The sequence below is a fragment of the Macaca mulatta genome, chromosome 13, assembly GCF_049350105.2.
Source record: "Macaca mulatta isolate MMU2019108-1 chromosome 13, T2T-MMU8v2.0, whole genome shotgun sequence".
Classification (NCBI taxonomy): Eukaryota; Metazoa; Chordata; class Mammalia; order Primates; family Cercopithecidae; genus Macaca; species Macaca mulatta.
Window position 1 is genome coordinate 77,628,411 of NC_133418.1, and position 25,912 is coordinate 77,654,322.

Here is a 25,912-nt window from a genome sequence, read left to right on the forward strand (position 1 = left end):
GGAGTCTCGCTCTGTCCCCCAGGTTGGAGTGCAGTGGCGTGATCTCGGCTCACTGTAACCTCTGCCTCCCGGGTTCAAGCAATTCTCCTGCCTCGGCCTCCTGAGTAGCTGAGATTACAGGCATGCACAACCACGCCTGGCTAATTTTTGTATTTTTAGTTTCACCATGTTGGTCAGGCTGGTCTTGAACTCCTGACCTTGCGATTCACCCGCCTTGGCCTCCCAAAGAGCTGGGATTACAGGTGTGAGCCACCGCACCTGGGTCACAACTTCTTTTTAGGTATCCCCATCTAAGATAAGGAAGCAGAGCCCAGAGACTGATAACCTCGGGTGATGGCATAGTTAACCAGTCAGGCAGGTTCTGATCAGAAGTAGAATCCACTAAATGGTTCTAATGAGGTTTTTGCTTAGGCAGAGGTAGGGTTAGGAAACAAAGCTGATGGGGCACCCAGACTAGCAACAGCAGGAAGCTCTTACCACCTGTTGTGCCGAACCCCCCATTAAGCTTAATAGGCGAGGCACCAGGCTCAAGAGGCAGAAGAGACCTCCAGCCAGCAAATAAGACAGGAGGTTTTATTAGGGGGTTACATACATGGGAGAGAGTCCCCTGACAATGGGCTGGACAGGAGAACTGCCTTACATATAGAAATGGTCCAGCGGCTGCGGGATGGACAACATAACTGCATGACCCAGTGGCGGGGTCTGGGCAGGAAAATTGCAACCACCTGCTAACATCATGCAGTTTATATAGCATTTTCACCCTACCCCTAAAACCTCCACCTGACAACCTTCATTTAACCCAAAACTCAGGGCCTCAATCCTCTGTACGTCTGTCTTCCATGGGACAGAATGGGACGGGGGCTCAGATGTTTGTCATACATAAGGAACAAATCTCTGGGATGACGACTCACAGATTCCCTAGCTCAGAACACACATTCAGGAGTGTCTGCCCTTCAGGGTCATTCTAAGGTTATCCTTAAATTATTACTCTCAGGCTGGGCATGGTGGCTCACGTTTGTAATCCTAGCACTTCGGGAGGCCAAAGCAGGCAGATCACTTGAGGTCAGGAGTTCGAGACAAGCCTGGCCAAAATGGTGAAACCCCGTCTCTACTAAAAATACAAAAAATTAGGCGGGCATGGTGGTGCGCACCTGTAGTCCCAGCTACTTGGGAGGCTGAGATGGGAGAATTGCTTGAACCCGGGAGACAGAGGTTGCAGTAAGCCAAAATTGCCTCACTGCACTCCAGCCTGGGTGACAGAGTGAGACTCCATCTCAAAAAAAAAAAAAAAAAAAAAAATTACTACTCTTAGGTGCATTTACCCTATATCACCACCAAGCCTAACAGGTCAAGGAGTGAAAAGAGTATAGCCAGAGATGAGGGGTGAGAATTAGTACCACAGGGTAGACCTAAGAGTCTCAGAGAGACATAGCCACTGCCAGGATCAGGCTCCAAAGCAAGGAGGGAACAGGAAAAAAAAAACCCTACCTCTCTTTTCTCTGCCTCTCCCATCCCTCCCATTCCTTCCATAGCCAAACCCATGCAGAAGCCAGAGCCCAAGACAACCTGGGTGATGCATTCTAAAGAGATCGGTCACTTGGGCACAGAGCAGGGTAGACAAGGATGGGGGTTGTAGCAGGAGCATAACCAGTGTAGCGGTGGAGCTGGACTTTGAGCCATGAACTCTCTCTCTTTTTTTTTTTTTTTTGAGATGGAGTTTCGCTCTTGTCACCCAGGCTGGAGTGCAGTGGTGCAATCTTGGGTCACTGCAACCTCTGCCTCCCGGGTTCAAGTGATTTTCCTGCCTCAGCTTCCTGAGTAGCTGGGATTACAGGTGCATGCCACCATGCCCAGCTGACTTTTGTGTTTTTAGTAGAGATGGGATTTATCCATGTTTCAGGCTGGTCTCGAACTCCTGACCTCAAGTGATCAACCTGCCTTGGCCTCCCAAAGTGCTGGGATTACAGGCGTGAGCCACCACGCCCAGCCATGCCACGAACTCCTGGGAGTCCCAATGCTTTGCTGTGGTGGTTCTTTCAAGCCGAGACACCTTCCTACCATGCAGCACCATTGACTCAGGTGCAAGCCCTCTCAGAGATCCAGTCACTGGCCTAGCTCAGCTATGCATTGGAATGATCCTTTCCCCACTTTTTCCCTCCTCCTTGCTCCTGTAGGAATTTCTCCCAGATAATGAAATTGCCTGGGCCCAGACTTCTGGCCAGCTGGATCCCACCACAGCACTGACTGCTGATTCCACAGTTTTTGGGATTTGCGCTTACTTGGCCCTACGACGGATTCTGGAGAAAGCTCTTTCAATTTCTGACCAACCATCTCCCCTCCCCATCCTTCATCCCCATTAGTCCAGTGTTTCCATCCAAGCCTTGTATTTTTCTCTGCAGGTTTTGCAGCCCTTGCCATGAGTGACCAGTTGCTGGTAGTATTGCTGCTGCCTATTGCTATTCTGGGGTAGGGACTGAGGATGTGCTGTGATTACCCAGACCAGAAGGAAGCTCAGAAAGCACTGGTCCTCTCAGGTGGCACCTAGATCCAATGTGAGCCATGGGGGATGAGGGGTGGTTTAAGTGAAAAGCTTTGGAGTGGTGGTCCCTCTGATATGCCGGGAAATTACTTCCAGGCAAAAGAAACAGAGGAGAGTCAATTTTCTAATGTTACTGGTGCCATACCAACAAGGTGTCAGGTAGAAACCTGTCTCTGTCTCTGTCTCTGTCTCTCTCTCTCTCTCTTTCTCTCTCTGATTCTAGCCTGCAAAACCTGAGGACTGGCCTCAGGCTAGTCAGAAATTTGCCTGAAAACATCATTCCTTGGGGTGGTGGGACTTCTGGGTAAGCCAGTGTGATTTGAATTCCTGATTTCTTATACTCCCTTCTAACCAACCACCTGAATGCTGATCTCTACCAGCTGTGCCTTGCATTTCAATCAGCAGCCTTACAAAATAATGATGATGATGATGAGGAGGAGGAGGAGGAGGAGGAGGAGGATGATAGCCAACATTTACTGTTCTTTAGCTACTGTTCTAAGTACTTTACAAATACTAGATAATTTTATCTTCTTAACACTTTCATTACTCCCATTTTATGGATGAAGAAAGCAAGGCTTAAATAGATCACATGATTTGGTCAAGGTCATTCATGTCATAGAGCCTGAATCCAAATCCAGTGAAGCCTCCAGAGCCTAGGTTCTAACCATGACCCGGTGTTGCCTATTGATGGTACAGTGTAGGTTTTTTCTTCTTCCTTTTCCTTGTTTGGAAAGTCTTTATTGAATTATAATTGGCATACCATTAACTGCAAATATTTGAAAAATACAACTTTATGAGTTCTGACATACATACACCCATAAAACCATTGTTACAATCAAGATAATGAATATGTCTGTCATTCCCAAAAGCTTCCCTGTGCCCCTTGGTAGTCCATTCCTCACTCCCCACCCCATCCTGTTCCTAGGCAACCAATCATCTGTTTTCTGTCAGATTAATTTGCATTTTCTAGAGTTTTATATATGGAAGCAGACAGCATGTACTCTTTTTTTGTCTGGCTTCTTTCACTCAGCATAATTATTTTTAGGTTCATCCATATTGGTGCATGTATCAACAGTTCATTCCTTTCTATTGCTGAGTACTATTCCATCATATAGGTGTACTAAATTCGTTTATTCAACTCTTGATGGACATTGAGTTGTTTACAGTTTTTGGCTATTACAAATAAAGCTGCTATGAACCTTCAAGTGCAAGTCTTTTGTGCACATGTTTTCAATTCCCTAGGGTAAATATCTAGGTGGAGAATGGCTAGATCATATAGTAAGTATGTATATGTTTAATTTTGTGAAAAATGGCCAAACTATTTCCCTAAGTGGTCCTGCCTTTTTATATCCCCACCAGCAGTGTATGAGGAGTTCCAGTTGCTCCACTTCCTCAACAACATTTGGTATAGTCTTTTTTTATCGTTTTTTTTTTTTTTTTTTTTTTTTGAGATAGAGTCTCACTCTTGTTGCCTAGGCTGGAGTACAGTGGCCTGAGCATAGCTCACTGTAGCCTCAACCTCCCAGCCTCAAGCAACCCTCCCACTTCAACCTTCTGAATAGCTGGGACTACCATGCCCAGCTAATTGAAAAAAAAAAATTTTTTTTTAGAGACGGGGTCTCACTATTTTGTCCAGACTGGTTTCAAACTTCTGTGTTCAAATCATCTGCCCACCTCAGCCTTCCAAAGTGCTGGGATAACAGGCATGAGCCCCATGCCTAGCTGGTATAGTCTTTCTAATTCTAGCCATTCTAGTATAAATATAGTAGTTTCTCATCCAGGTTTTAATTTGCATTTCCCCCAATGACTAATTATGTTAAGCTACCTATTCATGTGCTTATTTGCCATTTTATATCTTCTTTGGTGAAATGTTTGTTAAAATCTTTTTGACTGCTTTTTAAAAATTAGGTTGTCTTCTTATAGAGTTGTAAGAGTTCTTTATATATCCTGGAACAAGTCTTTTGTCAGAAATAGGTTTTGCAGCTTTTTATATGTCCCACCTTTTCATTTTTGTAACAATGTCTTTTGAAGAACAAAAGTTTTAAATTTTGAAGTCCAATTTATTGATTTTTAAATAGTTCAGGCTTTTTTCTTTTTTTCCTGACGAATGCTTGAAGAGAAGGCATTCTCTGTTTTGTTGTTGTTGTTGTTGTTGTTGTTTGAGACAAAGCCTCACTCTGTCTCCCAGGCTGGAGTGCAGTGGCACTATCTCAGCTCACTGCAACCTCCGCCTCCCAGGTTCAAGCGATTCTTGTGTCTCAGCCTCCTGAGCAGCTGGGATTACAGACATGAACCACCATGCCCAGCTAATTTTTGTATTTTTAGTAGAGATGGGGTTTCACCATGTTGGCAAGGCTGGTCTCTAATTCCTGACCTCAAGTGATCCACCTGCCTTGGCCTCCCAAAGTGCTGGGATTACAGACATGAGCCACTGTGCCCCCCCTCCTTTTTTAAAAATTGTGATAAAATATGCAAAACTTTAAAAATTTACCATTTTAACCTTTTTTTTTTTTTTTGAGATAGAGTCTCACTCCTGTTGCCTAGGCTGGAGTGCAGTGGGACTGGCTAATTGTTTGTGTTTTTAGTGGAGACAGGGTTTCGCCATGTTGCCCAGGCTGATCTCAAACTCCTGGGCTCAAGTCATTTGCCCAACTCAGCCTTCCAAAGTGCTGGGATTACAAGCATAAACCACCATACCCAGCCTCATTTTAACCATTTTTAAGCATACAGTTTGGTGGCATTAAGTATATTCACACTGTTGTACTTCGTGCTTTTTAAATTCTTTTGAAGAATTTTTGCCATATCCATGGTCACTAGGATTTTCTCTTATGTTTTCTGTCAAAGTATATAGTTTAATATTGTTAGCCTTTATAGATCAATTTTCTTTTTTTTCTTTGAGATGGAGTCTCACTCTGTCATCCAGCTTCCGCCTCTAGGTTCAAGTGATTCTCAAGCTTCAGCCTCCCAAGTAGCTGGGACTACAGGTGCGTGCCACCACACCCAGCTAATTTTTGTATTTTCAGTAGAGATGGGGTTTCACCATGTTGGCCAGGCTTGTCTCGATCTCCTGACCTCAAGTGATCCACCTGCCTCAGCCTCCCAAAGTTCTGGGATTACAGGCGTGAGCCAGTGTGCCCGATCAGCCTCTACAGATCAACTTCAAGTTAATGTTTACATATGGAATGAGGTAATGATTGATATTCCTTTTTGCATATGACTAAACACTTATTCCTGCACAATTTGTTGAAAAGATTATCCTTTTCCTAATGATTTACATTGACACCTTTGTCAAAAATCAATTGGCTGTTTTAAAAACTATTTTCCAGGTTTGCTTTCAACAGGTTGCCTTCTGATTTCCACATAGTGTCTTCCTAGATGGACTCTTCACCTATCACTCTGCTCTGACCTGGCTCCCAAGCTTTCCTTGCTGTCTTACAGGTTTCTAGTGATACTTTCCAGTCTTACCTAATCCCCTGCCTATCCCCTAATCTGCATTCAGCCTTGCTCCAGTCTTCCTTGTCTGGGCTCTGTGCCCAGCACCTGAGCGAGCCTTGTTGCTGCCCACAGTCCTGATGCCATCAGAATCCTGGAGGGCAAAAGCTGCAGTTAGGTCCTGCTCAGGGCCCAGGGAGCTCCAGCACAGCTGTCTTTCCCTGCCTGTTACCCAGGAAACCCTGACACTGGGGACCAGAGATCCAGCCATTGTAGCAGTGACCTGGCTGCCAGGCTGTCTCAAGACCTTACTAGTTATTGTGACCATGTCAGCCCAGTTGTGAGCCCCCATTAGAGCCAGAAATGAGATTTGGTCAAAGGAATATTGATAGATAAAACTGAACAAGAAGAATGAACAGCCTTGTAGACCAATGTTCTCTCACATGGAAAGAAAACTTTTTAAAGTATATCTGTTTATGGATAGCACTACAAAGTCTCCGTATCTTTATATGATTCAGAGGCAAAATGACCACAAAGGATGATCTGTACCAATCAGACATCATGTCTGATGAACAGAACCTTGGAGAAGCCTTGAAATGACTTCCTTACATTGTTTAGACTTCTCTCCCGAAGGGGGCAGGCAGTCCCCCTAGTTTTGCTCAAGCTTGTTGGGAGACATCACGCTGTATCCATCAGGGTAGATCCTGGGAAACTGATCTCAACAAGAACCATGCAGCTTGCCTCCCAGACTGCTTCACGTTCAGACCTCAAAGCAGCCTGCAGAGGGGAATATCTTCTAGAAGGATTTTATTTTGAATTCAGCTGAAAGATGGTACTACACAGAATATCAAAGGTGAAGCTGTATTGCATTTTTCACAAGGAATAAAAAGCAATCCCTGTGGTCAGTACATGTGCAGGGGAGCATTTGAGGGAGGCTATATCCTAGCACAAATATTCCTCCATGCCCAAGAGGCTGGTAGGACAGATGAATGAATGTGTTGTTGTGCCTAGGCACTGGGCTGAGTTGTTTTTATAGCCACTAGACCTACTTAGACTGTTGCCTTTGTGAACCAAAAGCTCCAGGTTGGGAGGTTAGACATGGAATCAGGGGTTTTATTTTGGTGGTGTTCTACCTGGTTCATTCAGGGATAACCGTATTAACAGTAAGTTTTAACCAAAGTCACCACCGCCCTGGGCAGGAAACCACACACTCACTCTTCTGGAAATGCATGCAGCCTGATTCTCTTGTGGGTTGTGTTGAATGGAGAGAGAATACCTGGATGTGAGGGTTACAGAGATATGAGAAAGAAGTGGGGCATGGATTAGCATCATTATACACTAATTAACCACCTGTCTATGAGTCTTCTAGAATAAAGTAAACCAGGCCGGGCGCGGTGGCTCACGCCTGTAATCCCAACACTTTGGGACTGCTGAGGTGGGAGGATCACCTAACATCAGAAGTTCCAGATCAGCCTGGCCAACATGGTGAAACCCTGTCTCTACTAAAAATACAAAAATTAGCCAGGCATGGTGGCGTGTACCTGTAATCCCAGCTACTTGGGAGGCTGAGGCAGGAGAATCGCTTGAACCTGGGAGGTGGAGATTGCAGTGAGGCAAGATCGAGCCACTGAACTCCAGCCTGGCTGACAGAGCGAGATTCTGTCTCAAAAAAAAAAACAAACAAAAAAAAAACCAGAAAGCAAACCAGGGATAGTCTCTTTCCAGGTCCACTCTTGGGAACAGAAGTAAATCAAAGAGGCTTATGCTAGAGCTTGACTCTGACATTTCAGGACTTTAGGGACTCTCATCTCTTCTCAGGCTCTTCATGGTAAATAAAGTCTTATTAAAAATGAAGCATTTTAGGACATAGTTCCTGATGTGCCCAAGTTTCAGGCTATACTCACTGGTAGGCAGATTAAGCAGAGGCTTTTGTGGTTTGGAATCCAAATGGTGTTATGAAAAAAGCATATTCTTTTTTTTTTTTGAGACGGAGTCTCGCTCTGTCACCCAGGCTGGAGTGCAGTGGCCGGATCTCTGCTCACTGCAAGCTCCGCCTCCAGGGTTCCCGCCATTCTCCTGCCTCAGCCTCCCGAGTAGCTGGGACTACAGGCGCCTGCCACCTCGCCCGGCTAAGTTTTTTTTGTATTTTTTTAGTAGAGACGGGGTTTCACTGTGTTAGCCAGGATGGTCTCAATCTCCTGACCTCGTGATCCACCCGTCTCGGCCTCCCAAAGTGCTGGGATTACAGGCTTGAGCCACCGCGCCCGGCCGAAAAAAGCATATTCTTTAGAGTCAGATATATCTGAACTGAAATCCTAGTTCTGCACCTATCATCTGAGCAAGTTTGGAAAGTCACTCAATTTTGTTTCTTTGTCTATTAAATGAGGTAATACCTGTCTCATAGGGTTGTTACAAAGATTATTACTTTTTAAAAATAGTAGCTACTTTGAATTGAATATTTGCTATGTGCCAGACACTGTGCAAAACACATGTATTAAATCATTTAATCTGAACTCACTATTTAAATGGTATAATATTTGCAAAGTGCCTGGCACACGGTAAGGTACACAGTAAGTGTTCAGTAAATGGCAGCTGGTGCTATTGTAATATTTCAGAGATACAAAGATGGGCTTCTTGCTCCTCTTATTCTCCTCTTCCCCAGACAGTTGATGCCTAAACTGAGAAAGGCGGTCAAAAACATAATCATCTCTGGAAAAGAGAAACCACTGGCATTGAAATGAATCCCAAAGTATAAATGACTAATAATATAATCTGTCCTGACAGTGAGTTTTGATAGGGCAAGGAGGTGAGGAAAGGTGAAGAGGCAGAGGTGGGGAAAAAAGATAAACACTGAAGATAAACTTTGCCAGCCCCGCCTAAAACATTCTGCTGCAGTAGACTTAAGGGGTTGCAAAGTGAATTTTCATGGGCTAGTAGGAGATTTTCTGTACATTTGTTTTTTAGGTCTATTTGAGTGGAGAATGGAAGGGGAGGTCAGAGAGAGCTCAGGGAAATTCTGTTTCTGCATCGTTAAATTTTGGGCAGCACTTGAAATCAGGGAGATAGAATTTCCTGAGCCTAGGGGAATCTCTGTGGGAAGTCCAGGGACAATGAGCAAAATCTATCTCAGAGTGATCTCTGGCTATTTCAGTTCACTTCCTTTCACCTTGGGGATAGTATTACCCAGGAGTAGGGACCCTGAGACCTTCAAATGGGTCTGTGGCTGGCACGAGCTATTCTTCAGATGCTTGCCACAGGCCCCACACTCAGGCTGAGCTTCTTATAAAAATATCCTGGTTTTCTGTTTCCATAACTTATAATGTGCTTCTTCCAGGAAGCAAACACCTTCAAGGGCAATTAGTAGAAAACTTGCAGAATTCTCCAATGCAAGGCAGTATTGAAGCAAAGTGAAACACTTCTGAGAAAAGGTTCTGGGGAATTTATGTAATGAATCTCCAAAGACATATTTATATGTTTATGCACTTTTTTTTGGTTTCCTTGCTTCTCTCTGATTTTAAAAATTATTATTTTTGTATATATCAAAATAGCCTTTGAGTTTCACGTCTAGAAACAAACATTTTAAAGTGATTGTTTCTTACGGCTGCAGTAAAAAACAACACAAGGTAGATCCCTCAAGTGTTAAAAGCATCTACCCAACATTCCAGGGAATGTCAGAAGAAGTGTATGTTAAGGGTAGCATGATGGAAAGCAGGATAAAGTGCCAGGCTGCTCAGTTCATATTTGGTCGCTCATTCATTCATCCATTCATTCATCAAATCTCAATTGATTAATTTTTTTTTTTTTTTTGAGACAGGGTCTCACTCTTTCACGTACAGTGGTGCAATCATGGCTCAATGAAGCCTTGACTTCCCGGGCTCAAGCCATCCTCCCATCTCAGCCTTTTCAAGTAGCTAGGACTATAGGCATGGACCACCATGCCTGGCCAATTAAAATTTTTTTTTTGTAGACACAGGGTCTCCCTATGTTGCCCAAGCTGGTCTTGAACTCCTGGGCTTGAGCAATCTTCCTGCCTCAGTCTCCCAAAGTACTAGGACTATAGGCATGAGCCACTGTGCCCAGCTGTGAGCACCCATTTTGTGCCACACACTCTGCTGGATGCTGGGGATATAGCAATGAGCAAAACAGACGAAACTCCCTGCCCTCATGGAGCTTACTTTCTAGTTGGGGGAAGCATGGGCAGAGGCTCAGAAGTGTGAACGTGCCTGGAGTGCTGGAGGAGCAGCAAGAGTGTGTGGCTGGGGCAGAGGGTCAGACAGAGAGAGCAGCAGGAGAGAAGGTCAGGGAGTGACAGGGTCAGACCATGTGGGCCACGAAGGTCATAGTCAGGGTTTTGTCTTTACTCTGAGTGAGGTGGGGAAGCTACTAGGAGAATGTGAACAGAAGAGAGGCATGGTCCCACCTACATTATAACAGAATGCCCCTGGTTGCTATGTGAAGGGCACAAGTGGAAACAGGACCTTCAAGGAGGCTGCTGCAATAGTCTGACTGGACACAGTGGTGCATGCCTGTAGTCCTAGCTACTCAGGAGGCTGAGGTGGGAGGATCACTTGAGCCCAGAAATTCAAGGCTGCAGTGAGCTGTGGTTGGATCACTGTACTCCAGCCTGGGTGACAGAGGGAGACCTCATCTCTATTAAAAAAAAAAAAAGTCTGGGCCAAAGGTGATGTTGATTTGGACCAGGGCTGTGGCAGTGGGAGTGATGAGAAGTGTAGTTTGAGTCCTGGACATTTTTTCAAGATGGTGCTGGTAAGATTTGCTGACAGACAGGATGTGCAGTGCTTCCAGATCCTGACCTAGTGTACAGTGTTTTCATGTGATGGCAAATATGGGACCTCCAGGGTTTTTTTGGCATCAAGTATCAGACCCTGCTCACACAAAGTTAGAAATGGGGATTTCTCTGGAAGGACATGCGATACCTCACAGACAAGAAGGAAAAGCAGTTTTAAGACTTGGCTTGGAAATGATAATGTGGGATCTTACTACAACAGCAACCAGCAGGCCTACCTTAGGCCACATCATCAGTGGTCATTGCTGAATGGAGCCACCCAGATAGGGGAGTAATGCTTCCTATAGGCAAACTGGGATCAAAAGAAAGAGGGCCAGTGGGTGTTAGACAGGCAAAACCCGCAGATGTTTAGACTTCATTCCAGTTTAGAGCTTAAGAGATAAAAGAAACAGAGGCTCAAGTTTTGATCAATCACAAGGTAGACAGGGGAGGAAATCATCTGGCTTCCCCTGAGCTGTGTTGAGAAAAGAGTCCTGGCCCGGAGGGTCATGCATCTGGTCTGAGCTCTGCTGCTCACTACCTGTGCTACTTCAGGCCAGCGGCTTAACTTCTCTGGCCTTGGGCTCATAGTGGACCAGAGTAAAAGCTGCAAACCTTGTCTTCACCAAGGACCACTTTGATGATTTCTCCCACTCACCTCCCACTCACCTCCCTCTCTTCCCCAATAAACACATTAATTCATGGCTTTATCCTGTAGAAATGTACAATATGCATGAGACTTCTTGAAATGTTGAGATCAGAGGAAGAGCGATTTGAAGCAGGAAGTGAATGGGCAAGGCAGGAGGAGGAGCACAAATGACAGAGCACTGCAATATTTTATAGGTAGGATTAGGAAAATCTTCATGTTCTCTCCTATTGTTCACTTTCTGACCTTATTGAGGCCAAAGAAACTGTGTCCTCTGAAAGGTTTGATCCACCCAGGGTTTTCTGAGCGTCAAGATACCATTTGTTACACTGTCACCTTGAATTCCCCACTGGGGTTGCTGCACAGGCTGTAGATGTGAACACAGCAAATTGCACCGGGTTGCTCCTCCATCCACACTGAGCACTCCCTCCCAAGCGGCACCCTCCTCCCTAGCACTTATGCCCACTTACATTTCATACCAGCCTATTTAGCACTTGATTACATATTGCTTTGAATTGTTCCCCAGCCCACTCAGATCAGAGCCTCCCACCTTCCAGCCCGCCCACTCCTAACTCCCAGTGTGCTAGATTTTCAACCTCCTCAAAACCTGTAGTCTCTTTCCCCTGCCATTTTTCTGTCACTGCATCAGAACCTTCCCCCCCACTTCTTCATTTCCTTCTCTACTTCACCTATGCTTCCTGGGCCATCTCATCACTCTCCTTTGCCTAAGCCCTCCCTCGCCTCCGCCCTTGCCCTGCTGCTGCTCCGGTCTGGCTGCAGCCCAGCCTTATCAGGCAGCTCTTCCTACATTCTGACATCTGGGCTCCTGGGCTCCTGAGCTCTGCTGGAGAAAATCACAGCCCACGCAGATTGGCGCTACTACAAAGTCATCATCTGCACAGCCTAGTGGGCTGCTGAACAGCCTGGAAACACTTCTTAGTGTCCGTGTCAGCAAACCTCCCCCTTCTCCACTATGGCCCTTCTAAGTGTTTCCCACCCTTTGAGCATTGCTGAGAAAATAGAGGCCATCAGGTAGGAATTCCCTTGTTTATATGCACCCACTTCTCTGCCCCACCAAGAAACATATGCTTCCCTCCAGCGTTCCTACCTTCCTCCAAGCTGAGAGGCCGTGCTACCTCCTACCTGTCCAAAGGCAGCCCCCTCCTGAAAGCTCTGCAGCCTTGGCAGCTTGGCTTCATGTATTCTCCTCTCACTCTCCTCTACCTTCCATCTCTCTCTAGTTCATCTGATCTTTCTCCTGAGCAAGTAAACCTTCCCTCTCTACCATCCTGTGCTTCTTCTCCTTCCCAGCTCTATTAGTCCATTTTCACACTGCTGTAAAGAACTGCCCGAGACTTGGTAATTTATAAAGGAAGGAGGTTTAATTGACTCACAGCTCGGCATTGCTGGAGAAGCCTCAGGAAACTTACAATTATGGCGGAAGGTGAAAGGGAAGTGAGGCACCTTCTTCACAAGGCAGCAGGAAGGAGAAGAGTGAACAAGCGAAAGTAGAAGAGCCCCTTATAAAAACCATCGGATATCGTGAGAATTCACTCATTATCACAAGAACAGCATAGAGGAACCAGCCCCATGACTCAGCTACCTCCACCTGGTCTCTCCCTTGACATGTGGGGATTATAGGGATTACAACTCAAGATGAGATTCTGCATGGGGACACAGCCGAACCATATCACCAGCCAAATGTGATGGTAGAGCAAGTTTGGTGAGGCACAGCCTGCTATGACAGTAAAATGCACAAAGGACAAGAGTGACCCTCTCATTGTCCAGTCTGTGGCCACTTTCAGCTCCTGCCTTACTTAGGACACCCTTTTTTTGAGACAAGGTATCATTCTGTTGCCCAGGCTAGAGTGCAGTGGCACAATCACAGCTCACTGTAGCCTCAAATTCCTGGGCTCAAGTGATTCTCTTGCCTTAGCCCGCTGAGTAGCTAAGACTACAGGAGTACACCACCAAATCTGGCTGATTTTCTAATTTTTTTGTAAAGATGGAGTCTCATTTCATTGCCCAGGCTGGTCTCAAACTCCTGGCCTCAAGTGATCTTTCCACCTAGGTCTCCCAAAGTACTAAGATTATAGGTGTGAGCTGTAGCATCTAGCTAAGAAATGATGCTCTTGACCCTGTTCTCATCTTGATTCTCTCCCCTCTCTTGACCCCTATGATGACACTCTGTTCTCCTGCTCCCCCTCTGTATTCCAATCGTAGCCTTTGCCTCTTCTCCCTGGCACTCTCCTGCTGAGGCTCCTTCAGGCACTGGCCTCCACCTCCTGGGTGAAATCCAGGTTCCTTCGGACAGCAGACAAGGGCCTCTGCCATTTGGCTTATCCACATGATTTACCCTCCTTCTCCACTGGCTATATCCTCTCTCATCTCTGTGACTTTGTGCATTTCTTTACTCTGCTTGGAATGCCCTTTGTGCCTCTCTGCCACCTCACTGGGAGAACTCCTATTCATCTTTAGTGATCAGCTCAGGTGTTGCCTCATCCTCTAATAATAATAGTAATAATAATAATAATGCCTCATCTGAATTTCCAAAACACCCTGAGAGTGTCTTGGTCTTAGCACTTATCACATTAAATAGAAATGATCTATTTACCTGTGTGTGCTCCACTAGTCTGTCAGCCACGCTCAATGCCTGGCAAAGCTTGGCATGCAATTAAATGCTCAATCCATGTTTACTCATTGAATGAATGAGTCAATGTTCAGTTGTCCTTCAGTATAGGTGGGGGATTGGTTCCAGGACCCCCCACTGACACCAAAATCACAGATGCTTGAGTTCTTTATGTAAGATGGGTAGTATTTGCATATAACCTATGTAATCTTCCTGTTTACTTTATATCATTTCCAGATTACTTATAATACCTAATACAATGTAAATGCTAGGAAAATAGTTATTATACTGCATTGTTTAGGGAACAATGACAAGAAGAAAAATCTGTACACGTTCAGTACAGAATGAAACTATCCATGTTTTCTTCCAAATATTTTCAACCCATTTGTGGTTGAATCCACAAACGTGGAACCCACAGACACAGAGGAACAACTGTATTTTGTTATTGTTCCCAGCGTGGCTACTCCTGGGCAATGAATGTGATCAGTCTTCTCAGAGCATTTTTATGTGGTAGATATATTTTCTTATTGTGATTAAAACACATGTAATGCAAAATTTACCATTGTAATCATTTTAAAATATAAATCCAGTGACATTTAGTACCTTCAGAATGTTGTGCAACCACCACCACTTTCTATGTCCAGGACATTTTTATCCCTATACCCATTAAGCAGTCATGCGCCATTCCTCCATCCCCTGGCAATTACTGATCTGCTTTCTGTCCCTATAGATTTGCCTATTCCAGATTTTTCATATAAATGGAGTCATATATGTGACCTGTAGTGTATGGTTTCTTTCACTTAGCATAATGTTTTCAAGGTTTATCCGTGTTTTAGCATGTCTCAGTACTCTTTCTTCTATTTATTTATTTATATATATATATTTGACATAGAGTCTCCCTCTGTCACCCAGGCTGGAGTGCAGTGGTGTGATCTCAGCTCACTGCAACCTCCACCTCCTGGGCTCAAGCCATCTTGCCTCAGCCTCCCCAGTAGCTGGGACTACAGGCATGCACCACCATGCCCAGCTGATTTTTGTGTTTTTAGCAGAGACAGGGTTTTGCCATGTTGGCCAGGCTGGTTTTGAACTCTTGGCCTCAAGTGATCTGCCCACTTCGACTTCCCAAAGTGCTGGGATTACAGGCATGAGCCACCACACCTGGCCTATTTACTTTTGCCCACGATCACTAGACACTGTTTTACTTTTTCTCTCTTTATTATTTTTTGTGATCAAGCACTTCTTTTTATGACTAAATAATATTCCATTGGATGGCTCTACCACATTTTGTTTATTCGTTCATCAACTGATGGACATTTAATTTGTTTCCACTTTTTGGCTGTTAAATAGTGCTGCTATCAACACTTGTGTACAAGTGTCCATTTAAACACCTATTTTCAATTCTTTTGGGTATATATCCAGGAGTAGAATTGTTGGGTCATATGGTAGTTCTATATTTAATTTATCAAGGAACTGCCACACTGTTTTCTACAGTGGCTGCACCATTTTACACTTATATTACCATATACATTACATAAGGGTTTCAACCTCTCTACATTCTTGCTAACATTTGTCATCTTCTTCTTTTTTCTTTTTTTTTTTTTTAGTATAACCACCCTAGTCAGTATGAGTGGTAGATATATTTGAGGCATATGCTTAGTTTAAATGACTCCTCTCTGTAAGTGCCTTACTACCATCTGTAGAAGGTGGCTCCCACAGTTATTTACACACAATGTGACGCTGACCTCTGGTCATAGTTGACTGGATCATGGATGGATTCCTGAGCCAATTTGGGTCAAATTTTTTTTTCCACGGGAGTCTGTATTTGAGTAGGGGTGTGGGGGATAGACCTGGTTCGTATGGCTAAAATATGAACTTGGGAGCTATGGGTAAGCATCTTTGCTCCCTCAGGGGAACAGATCAGCAGAGGGAACTCCTCAGGAAAAAGACAAACACAAATACTCAAGAGAGAAAAGGAAATGAAAGATGGACAGAGTACATATCCCCCTGAGTTCTGACAGTTTGCAAATTCCCAGTTCTAGTCCTTTCTTAAGCCTGACTGCATTCTTGTTTTAGGGCCTATAACTTGCCCTTTTACCCTGTTGTGGCTAAGTCAATGCCAGGGAATTTCTGTTTCTTGAAAATAATAGAACCCAGGGCAACAACTCATTGCTACTCACAACCTACTTAAGAAGGCCCGGAAACTGTTGGTCAAAGCACAAGAACTATAAGGATGCTTTCATTTTTTGGCTCTAAAAATTATTTCTTGTGACCTCACCGGCCTTGCCTCTGCCCACCAACCCAGTGTAATTTGGAGGCAAATTCAGTGTTTTAATATCATCCAATATTCATGAGGCATCCTCAAGGGCAGGGTGGTCAGCACTTTGCCACCACCTTGATGTGTCTCTTGGCATCTGTTCTAGATTTTTTTCCCCTAATAGCAGAACTCTTTCATTTGGCTCACCAAGTGTCATGTTTTCTTGTTTCAGTTATCACTGTAAATTTTCCCACTCTTACAGAGCTCTTCAAGGGCAGGAAGGCAACACAGTTTAGAGGAAGGACATTAAACTGGAATTTCTGAAGGACCAAATTCTGCTCCTGTTCCTGCCACTAGCTTTGCTCTGTAATGCTGAGTAAATCATGAGACTCTATCTGTTTTCCCATCTGTGGAAGTGGGAGAGAAAAATAATACTTTCTCTGCCTACTTCACAGAGATGCAAGTTAAAATTAGGTCATGGATATGAACATTCTATGAAGCAAAAATATATAAATTGCTTTATCCATAATGGCAACGAACTCCTTTGTTTTCTATCCCACTCCCAGACATCAAGTTCAAGGGCCTCACTCAAAAATTACTTGAATTTAACTCCAGTTGATTAAAAAAAAAGGAGGGGGGGACCCTGTCTCTTCATCCATTTTTCTTGAACACTGATGAACACTTTTTTAAATTACAAAAAAAGAAAACAAGAGACACAGATCCTGTTCTGTTCTAAGGCAAGTGAATTTCGTGCCATTTCTTTTTCTTTTTTTTTTTTTTTTTTTGAGACAGAGTCTTGCTCTATCACTCAGGCAAGAGTGCAGTGGTGCAATCTTGGCTCAACGCAGCCTCCACTTCCCAGGTTCAAGAGATTCTCCTGCCTCAGCCTCTTGAGTGGCTGGGATTACAGGTATGCGCCACCACGCCTGGCTAATTTTTTTATTTTTAGTAAAGACGGGGTTTGGCCATGTTGGCCAAGCTGGTCTCAAACTCCTGGGCTCAATCCATCTGCCCACCTCGGCCTCCCAAAGTGCTGAGATCACAGGCATGAGCCATCGTGCCGGGCCTGTTGCCATTTCTTAATGACTGTATTTATTTCCCTGTAACCTCACATGCTATTTCCTAACACGTCTCCATCATGCATATTTCTCATTAACAGTGGTTTGCGAATTTGTCTGCACAGCGAAGAGCTTAGAAAATTCTGATGCCTGTGTCCCACCCCTGGAGATTGTGATGTAATTGGTCTAGGCCATGGCCTTTGGAAGTTTTAAAAGCTCCCTAACTGGTTCAAATGTATAGCCAAGTTTGGGAGTCACTGTCTTTAGAGTTCCTCTCCTTGTTAACAGATCTGATTCTCATCATCTTTGGGTTAATTCCCAACTAGGCTCTCACCTGAAGCATTTGCCTTTTAAATTGCTGTAAGGAAACAACAGAGGAGATTAATCCTAAATTCATCTTTTCTTCCTACTGCGATTGCCTTGGTCTTCATCACTTTAATTGAAATCCCTTTTGATAAATGCAGTGAAGCCATTAATGGAGGCTTCGCTTATTTGCATGCACATTTCCTGTTCTTCTGTGTCTTCCCACCAACAACTTAGTTATGATTTGCATACCTCTTTTTTTTTTTTCTTTTCCAATTCAAATGGCCTCTCGCTGTACCTGAGTGGCTGGCTGGGTCTAATTGCTATCTTCATTTCTGTTTGGGCAAAATTTTCCTTTCTTCACTTAGGTCATCTCCACCTTCAGGATCTGGCCAGCCAGGTCGGCCAGCTTGTCCCAAGGGTTGCTTGGGCTACACCTTACACTGAGACATCTCACAATTTGGAGCTAGACTTGGTAAAGCCATTCTGCTCTTCTGTTGTTTATCCATTCCTGGCTGACTGGGGCCAGAGGAAATCTGCTGTTGATGTGGTAATATAAGTGAACCCTCTTAGAGGTCCATGGATGACGTGGTTGACCCCACATTGGCTTCAGTCAGGAGCTAGGGCAGATTCAAACCTGAGCACGCATTCCTTTGGGTCTTTTGAGCCACCCCCTGCCCTAGGGGATTGTGTGAGCTTCATCTCAACATGGGTCTGAATTCCTAAGTAAAAACTAGGACTGCTGTTTCACCCAGACCATCCTCCCTACACGCAATGTGTCACTGTCTATCATCTGCCTTGGCCCTCCAGGTTTATAACACTATCTGATTTCCAGGGACTGGAAAGGGGGTGGGAATGATAGAAGAATAGAGGCTTTCAGTTCAACAAACATTACTGAGTCCTGGGCTGTTTCAGGCCATATGGTGCCATGGCCCCATGACAGTCCTCATTCCCTCTCCTCTCCTCTCTTTGTCATTCACTCCCTCCCCGATTGGCTAGAGCCAGAGCACCAATCACAACCAAGGGTGAGAGTTCCAACTCACCTGTGCTATCAACAAAGGGCCAAAAATCATTCCCCCTCTCTCTCTTTTTAAGAACTTCTTAATTCTTTTAGTTGTTTAAGCTATTTTATTCTCTCTCTCTTTCCCTGAAGAAAGCAATTTTTATGTAAAAATATATTTTGAGGTATTTCAAAGAAATTTACCATTACCTTCTTTAAATTTTTATTTTTTATTTTGGTGGGTACACAGTAGATGTATGTATTTACAGGGTACATGAGATACTTTGATACAGGCATGCAATATGTAATAATCACATCAGGGTAAGCAGGGTATCCAACCCCTCAAGCATTTATCCTTGGTGTTACAGACAATCCGATTATAATCTTTTGGTGATTTTAAAATGTACAATTAAATTATTTTTGACTGTAGTCAACCTGTTGTGCTAGCAAACAGTAGATCTTTATTCATTCTTTCTATTTTGTACCCGTTAATCATCTCCACTTCCCCCTGACCCCCAACTACCCCTCCCAGCCTCTGGTAACCATGCTTCTGCTCTCTACCTCCATGAGTTCAATTATTTTAGTTTGTAGCTCCCATAAATATGTGAGAACATATGAAGTTTGTCTTTCTGTGCCTGACCATTACTTTAAATGACTGGAACATACTAGCATTTTCCCACTTTACTTTTGCTTTAGGGGCCCAGGATAAATCCACAAAGGCATATGATACCTGAGGCCACAGATTGAGTCCAACAAAGGTCTCTTATCTTATGTATTATTAATGCCATATCATGATGAATAATAACTGAACCTATTGAGCACTCTTACTACATGCTGGACACTATGCTAAGCCCTATTCATAATTAATTTTAGTGACTCCTTGCCCTACCTTATGAGGGGGGTATTATTTATTATCTCCATTTTACATAGGAGGAACTGAAGCCTAGGGAATTGAAAGCTTACTCCTCTAGTAAATGGAAGGGCTAGAACTCAGACCTAATCTGACTACTGAAAAGTCTTAATCTCTACAGTTTTCTGAGATGATCTCCTTTTAGGAAAATGTTGTCTTTCAATGTCAATAGCAAAGGTTTCTCTGATTTTGAAAAGTGAGGCCTGTATAATTATTGGGTTATAAATATAAGGGATCAAGAGTTTCATGTACTTAATAGTCACTTGAAAAATAATTATCTATGGGTTGATTGACAAGCAGCATTTTGTGCATTCAGATTCTGGATAGGGTTCTAGATATTAGGAAATGATGGAGGGGAAGCCAATTTAGCTTCCTGGGGGTTCATACAGAGGCCCTTTTCAGCCACACCTGTGCCCTGTTGTTGCACATTCCAAACCTACTCTAAAAGGCTTCCTTATTTCACAGAGATCTAATATAAAAGTGATAGAGCTGACTGACAAGGCTGAGGAAGGCTTTTGAAGGAAAAGATAGCAATTTCAGAAAATGAATCCTGCGGTTTAGAAAGAAATCAGCTGAACTTATGATCTGAGCTCATTTTGTTCTGTTCTATTAAAGAAAAAGAAAAAGAGGAAGAAGAGAAAAAAATTGCTCTATCACAAAGAAAACAATTTCCTTAAACCTGGTGAATTAGTCTATCTATGGAGCCTGCATCCCACTGAGATACCTAGACTTTCAGAGCCAAAAAGGGACATTTAAAGAAAGCTTTTTCATCTGAGTCCTGAATTTCACAAAAAGGAAACTGAGGCTCCAAAAGAGTCTGGAACCACACCACTAGTTAATGGAAACTCTCAGTTTTCCTCCCTTTTTTATCTTACCCCTTCTTCTTACTTTTGCTTTTTGAATGACAGGGTATTCACAAGCCACTGAAAGAAAAAATAAGATAATTTCTGGTTCTTCAAGAAAGGTCAGTGAGAGCTCTAAAACCTCTAGAAAGAAGAGAGTCAAATTATTTAATCTAATTTCAGGAAACACCTTGATTTTATTAGCTGAGGGACTGAGTAAGGAGGCAAATCAAGATTTATTACTGCTTTCCATGAAAAAAGAGGAAAATGAATATTGGCTTAATGAGGGTTTGGGTCTGTAATTTAATTCCTCACCTCTAGAGAAACAACCCACAGAAAAAAGTTTAATGGATCCTATCAGTGATCTCTTGAGCAAGTAAGGAAAGGAGTCATCTGTCATTTCTCCAGGGAACTCTGGGTTCAAAGTTGCTTCTGTGGTATGGAAGTCTAGAAAAGAAGCAATCCATTGGAATCTCATTGGTCCAGAAAGCATGCCAAAAAAAGTGTTGTTGCTTCACCAGACCAGGTAACTAAACTTAGGAAAAATTCCTAACAAAGACTTAGCCAGTGATAGTAATATTAATTCTAGGGGAAGAGTTTGGAGGTGAGATGGAGACAAAGAAGGAAGGCGGAGATGTATCAATTCATTAAGTATTTATTGAGTGCCAACTATGTAGTAGACACCAAGAGATAAATAAAACCAGCTCTGTCCCTGGAAATGCTTGCAGATGAGTAGGAACTAGCAACCATGAAGGACCTTGTTCCCAGGATCCGGACACCAATATGCAAAACCATCCAACATCCCCAGCAGCTCATTTCCATTCTTAGACTCTTGTTCTGTTACATTTATTGGACAGTGCAGCTCACTCCTGTGGGCTACAAAACTCCCCAACTAATTAGCAGTGCACAGATGTTAACCTAGCACAGATGTTAACCTAGCAGCTGGGTGCTATACAAGGCACACATATCCAGCCAAAGTCTGAGGATGTTTAAAAGAAAAAAGAGAAATTCAGAGTCAACTGAGCATCCAGTTCTCTTCCCCAGATGTCATCAGTGCAAACAGGAAGCAGGGCTTGCCCCAGCCATGATCAGAAATTCAGCTCTTGAAGGCTGCTTCACTCTATCAAGACTTCAGCTGCTGAGGAAAGGGACTACTTACTTGTGTTAAAAAAAAAAAAAATTATCCACCATGGGATCTAATCCAGGCCAGTGCCAGTTGGATCGATCAACCTTTTAAAAATCGTTTTAGGATAAATATACAGCTATAGTCATGAATTAAAGATGTGAGGGAGAGAAAAATAGTACATAGCTTACAGTGGTTAACACTGGGTTTAAAACCAAAGTGTGATGTTGCATTAATCTTCTGGTTGAGGCCTAATAGGAATTGAGTAAATTTGTTTTAACCATTTCTATTCTGACAAACATTAAAGATTCTTGAGTTTTGTGGAAGACAAGAAGGAGAATGACTTAGGTGGGGATAGGAGAGGTAGGTGTGGCTAACTTTAAAAAAAAAAAACACAGAATTTTCTACCAAAGCTGTATATCTGATTGTTGAATATTAAATAATATTATTATTACAATATTAATATTGCTGGCCAATTTTATTCATCCTCTTACAGGTATATTTCCAAGTCATGAGTTCTTGTGTACATATAAGTGTAGAAGAGACAAACAGTGATACTCATAGCAATTAGGGTAGCTCTGTGATTCCCTAAGTGAATTACTCACTATTCTTCTGTATTTTTATAGGTAGAGTTATGCCAAAGACTTCAGGAACAGATTGGGAAGCAGGGCCAGCTTCATGGGCCTGTGACCAATGTAGTCACACAGGGCTCCACACTAAAAAGGGGTCCACAGAGGGCAATAGTGGAACACAGGCTAATCCCCACTGACGCAACACTTGGCATTTAGTGCTCTGCATTGCTATCTTCAAATTCTTAGTAATTTTATCTTTGAGTTTGTGTTCAGTAAGTGAAGCTCAATGGAACAATGAAGCATGTGCCTGGGGACTTGAAACCTTGACAATCCTGCCATCCTGGTTTCCTAGGACTTCTCATCTCCCCAGGATGGGTTACTGACAGTCTGCCCTCTGTTTCCTGACGTATCAGGCCACACCCAGCCACCCCTTCCCCACCGGCCTCCTCTTCCCTACCCTAGCCCTGTGATTGCTGTCACTCTCCACCTGGGGTAACAGCCAGGCTGCATTAGTGGGGGGTGCCTGTGTTCCACTGTTGTCCTCCACTCCTGGCAGGGGCCTGGGCACAGGCACGGGGAAGGTTGGGTATGCACCCTCTGACATGTCGGGGTAGAGCAAGTTAGCAGCGGTCCCTGTCCTGGACTGGCAGTGCCACAGTGTATTTGGCTGGTGACTTGACGGAGCCCTCCCACCCATCCCTTATTCAAGTACCTGCGGCATCCTGGCATGGAAGCTATAGACTCTTGAGGAATCATCTATTGACCCCGGGTTGGGACAGTGGGCCTATGGGAAGGAGGAGATTGAGTTTCTTGCCCCAGCTAGGGCCTTAAATTTTCATTTTGCAATGGACCTCTTAGCAAGTGGTCAATTTCAAAGATTAGGGATGAGGCAGGGTGGAGAAAAGCCTACTACTTGATTAATACAATTTTTGTATGACATCTAGCTTGGTACCTAAGCTATTGGTAAACACATTAGAAGAATGGAAAATAAGTTCTTGCCCTTGAGGGGCTTATAATCTAGTTGAAAATAGATGAAATCAAAATAGATGAAACAATGAGATTTCACAAAGGAGGCAGAATGGAAGAGGGGTCTTGAAAGTAGGATTTAGTTGTGGAGGGAAGGGGGAAAAAGAGACCTGGTTAATGTACTGCAAAATATAGGGCTAGGCTGACTTGATGATCGTGGTATATGTTTTGGTTCAAGGCCAATTACAGCATGCTAGAGGGGAGGGTGATCCTGGTAGGAGGGGAAGCTGTAGGAACAGGCATGGTGGATGTGAACCACTGAGGACAGTGACTTGGCAGAATAAAGAGTGTGGGCCTAAGGTGGGCGATAGGCTGCATGGAGCCAAATCACAGATGGCAGAGAAAAGAAAAAGGGTTCAGAGCCTCCCAGCTATGTACACTGAGGTACGGCAGGCTGCTACTGTACAACACAGCAGGCCACTCAAAGCTCTCCTTCTGAGACCAGCAAAGAAGGAACGAAAGGAATTGACCCTGTGCTTAAGCAAACCATGGAGTGAAGTGAAGTTTCACAGTGAGCTCAATGATGAGGGGGAAAAGCAAATATTCTCTGGTGAAGGTTGACTTAATTAACCATTTTAATAATTCATGAGTCTTTAAAATGTTTGCCAGAAGATTCAGAGCTCAGATTCTGCTTCTGGCGTTGAACTCAGGGTTTTCTCTATCGCAAATTGTGCTGGCTCATGCAACAATGGCAGCAGCATGCCTGGGAATGTAAGGCACTTGCTCGGATAAACTGTGGACAGCTTTTATCCCTTGGGACTTCAAACCCTTCTGAGAATCTGATGAAACTACTGAACCTTTATCCTAGGAAAAATACATGCATGTACAAATTCAGGGCTTTGGAGACTCCCCTGAGGTTTGCCTTTGAACCCTAGCCTAAGAATCTCTGATTTAGGACCACCTCTAAGGGCTCTAACATTCTATGATTCTTTTTTAACCTACCCACAAGCCAGCCTTTCAAGATGTCACCTGAAAATGCAGTGACTTTTTGGGCTTGCAGGCAAGCAGCCTCATGTAGATATTTGCAAAGTGAGAAATGCATAATGCAATATTTGTTCATTAGGCTGAAGCAATGTTAATGCAGAAAAGAGAATTGAATGAATCAAAAGCCATGAGTCAGCTGCCTCCTTAGCAGGTGGCGGAGAGGGAGGCAGCCTGCTGAAGCTGAGGGGGTGGGCTCTAGAGTCAGACAGCCTGGGGCCCTCAAACCCCAGACAAGGTACTTTCTGGCTGTGGCTTGGGGGAGCAATTCAAGCTCTCTTAGTCTCGGTTTCCTCATTTGTAAAACAGAGCTAATAAGATGTACTCTATACCCTATGTTTTGAGGATGAACTAAGCCGAACTGTAAATCCTTATGCATAGTGCCTAGGCTACAGTAGTGCTCAGTAAAGGTACTTAACTCTCTTAATCTCACCCAGAAGGAGGAGGGGTGCTGTGAATTTGGGGACACTGTGTTGATTTAATGTTGGGGGAGGAAACAGACTCAGGAGTGGCTTGGCACTCTCTCAGAACTCCTGGATATATAGCCTCTCCCCTTCCCTCATTCCCCCAAAAGCTTCCCCTCCCGGAATGTGGGCCGGCTCAGGAAGCTAAAGAAGCACCCCTTGTTAATAGCCTTGGTCTTCTCCCCTCCTCAGCTGCTCAGGAGTGTGAAGGCTGCAGGAAACAATGGCAGGAGATCTGGGCTTTTTCTGGCTGCAGGCCTGACTGCAGCAGAGAAGGCAACAGAGAAGGAAAGAGAGAGGAAGAAAGAGTGAGAGAGAGACTGGCTTCTCCTCCATTTCTCAAGCAAGAAGGCTTGCCAGCACCGCCCACCATGGAGCTGCGGCTGGTCCTGGGGCGAATGCAGAGCTGAGCAGCATACAGCTCCCGTTCTCATAGACCTGGCAACTCTGACATGGAAGTAAGGCTTGCCCAAGGGCTGCACTGCTGGATGCATCCAGACCCTTCGATAAGGGGTCTGGGAGGGGAGGGGGCAGACAGTGAGGGCAGGATGGTAGAAAATGTGTTGACTCAGTGCCAGGCCCTGAGCTAGACACTTGACATGCACTAACTCTCATTCTCACAGCAACGCTCCAAGATAAATGCTGTTATCCTGCATGGTACAAGCGAGGAAACCGAAGCTCAGAGAGGCCAGGTGACTCCCTCAAAGGCAACAGCTATTAAGTGGTGCCATAGGATTTAAACCAGGTCTGCCTGTCTATGAAATACTTTTTTCCCCATTCCCCATACAAGCTTAGCTAGGTGAAAACAGGGAACCTCGATAGTCCTAAAACTCTGGGTCCTGTGAAGCCATTACCCAGTCACATGCAACGCTATGCAGTCCTGGCTCAGTAAATATTTGCCCCATGAATGGGAAGGAGAGAATGTGCCTTTCTTGGTTCTAGGCAGCTCTCGGCAGTTCACGTGCACTGTTTACCTTTCCTCCCACATTCCCCCGAGAGGAATCATCATCCCTCCCTTCCCTCGACTGAAAACAAGGCAGAGTGGAATGACCTGAAGTGCCTGGCTTAAATAGAGCCTATCTCAGACCTGCCCCACATGGCCACAGGTCTCCTTTCAAACAGCAACCTCCGTCAGAGAATCCCAGTTAAGAAAAATATCTCACATCGTTTAATAAGGCAGACTTGGGAGGAGTAAATGTTTTAAGGCCTTTGCAGTCCCAGTGTTGAGAAAGATTGTGTGTGTTCAGGCTCCTACAAGGGAAAGCATTTTGGATTTCCTGGGAAAGCTGGCATCCCAGAGGCTGAGAGGGGATCGGGAGAGGAAGGTCTGCAGCAGGCAGCAGCAGG

General features: G+C 44.2%; 1 long non-coding RNA gene across 1 annotated transcript in view; it reads left to right on the plus strand.

Moving 5' to 3' along the window:
* Positions 1-25,701, plus strand: part of LOC106992937 (uncharacterized) — a 166,175-nt gene extending 140,474 nt beyond the window's left edge. The window contains exons 4-5 of the long non-coding RNA XR_001439074.3: positions 18,016-18,122; positions 24,758-25,701. This is a non-coding gene — a long non-coding RNA (uncharacterized LOC106992937). The remainder of the gene's footprint in view (positions 1-18,015; positions 18,123-24,757) is intronic.
* The last annotated feature ends 211 nt before the right edge of the window (positions 25,702-25,912 follow it).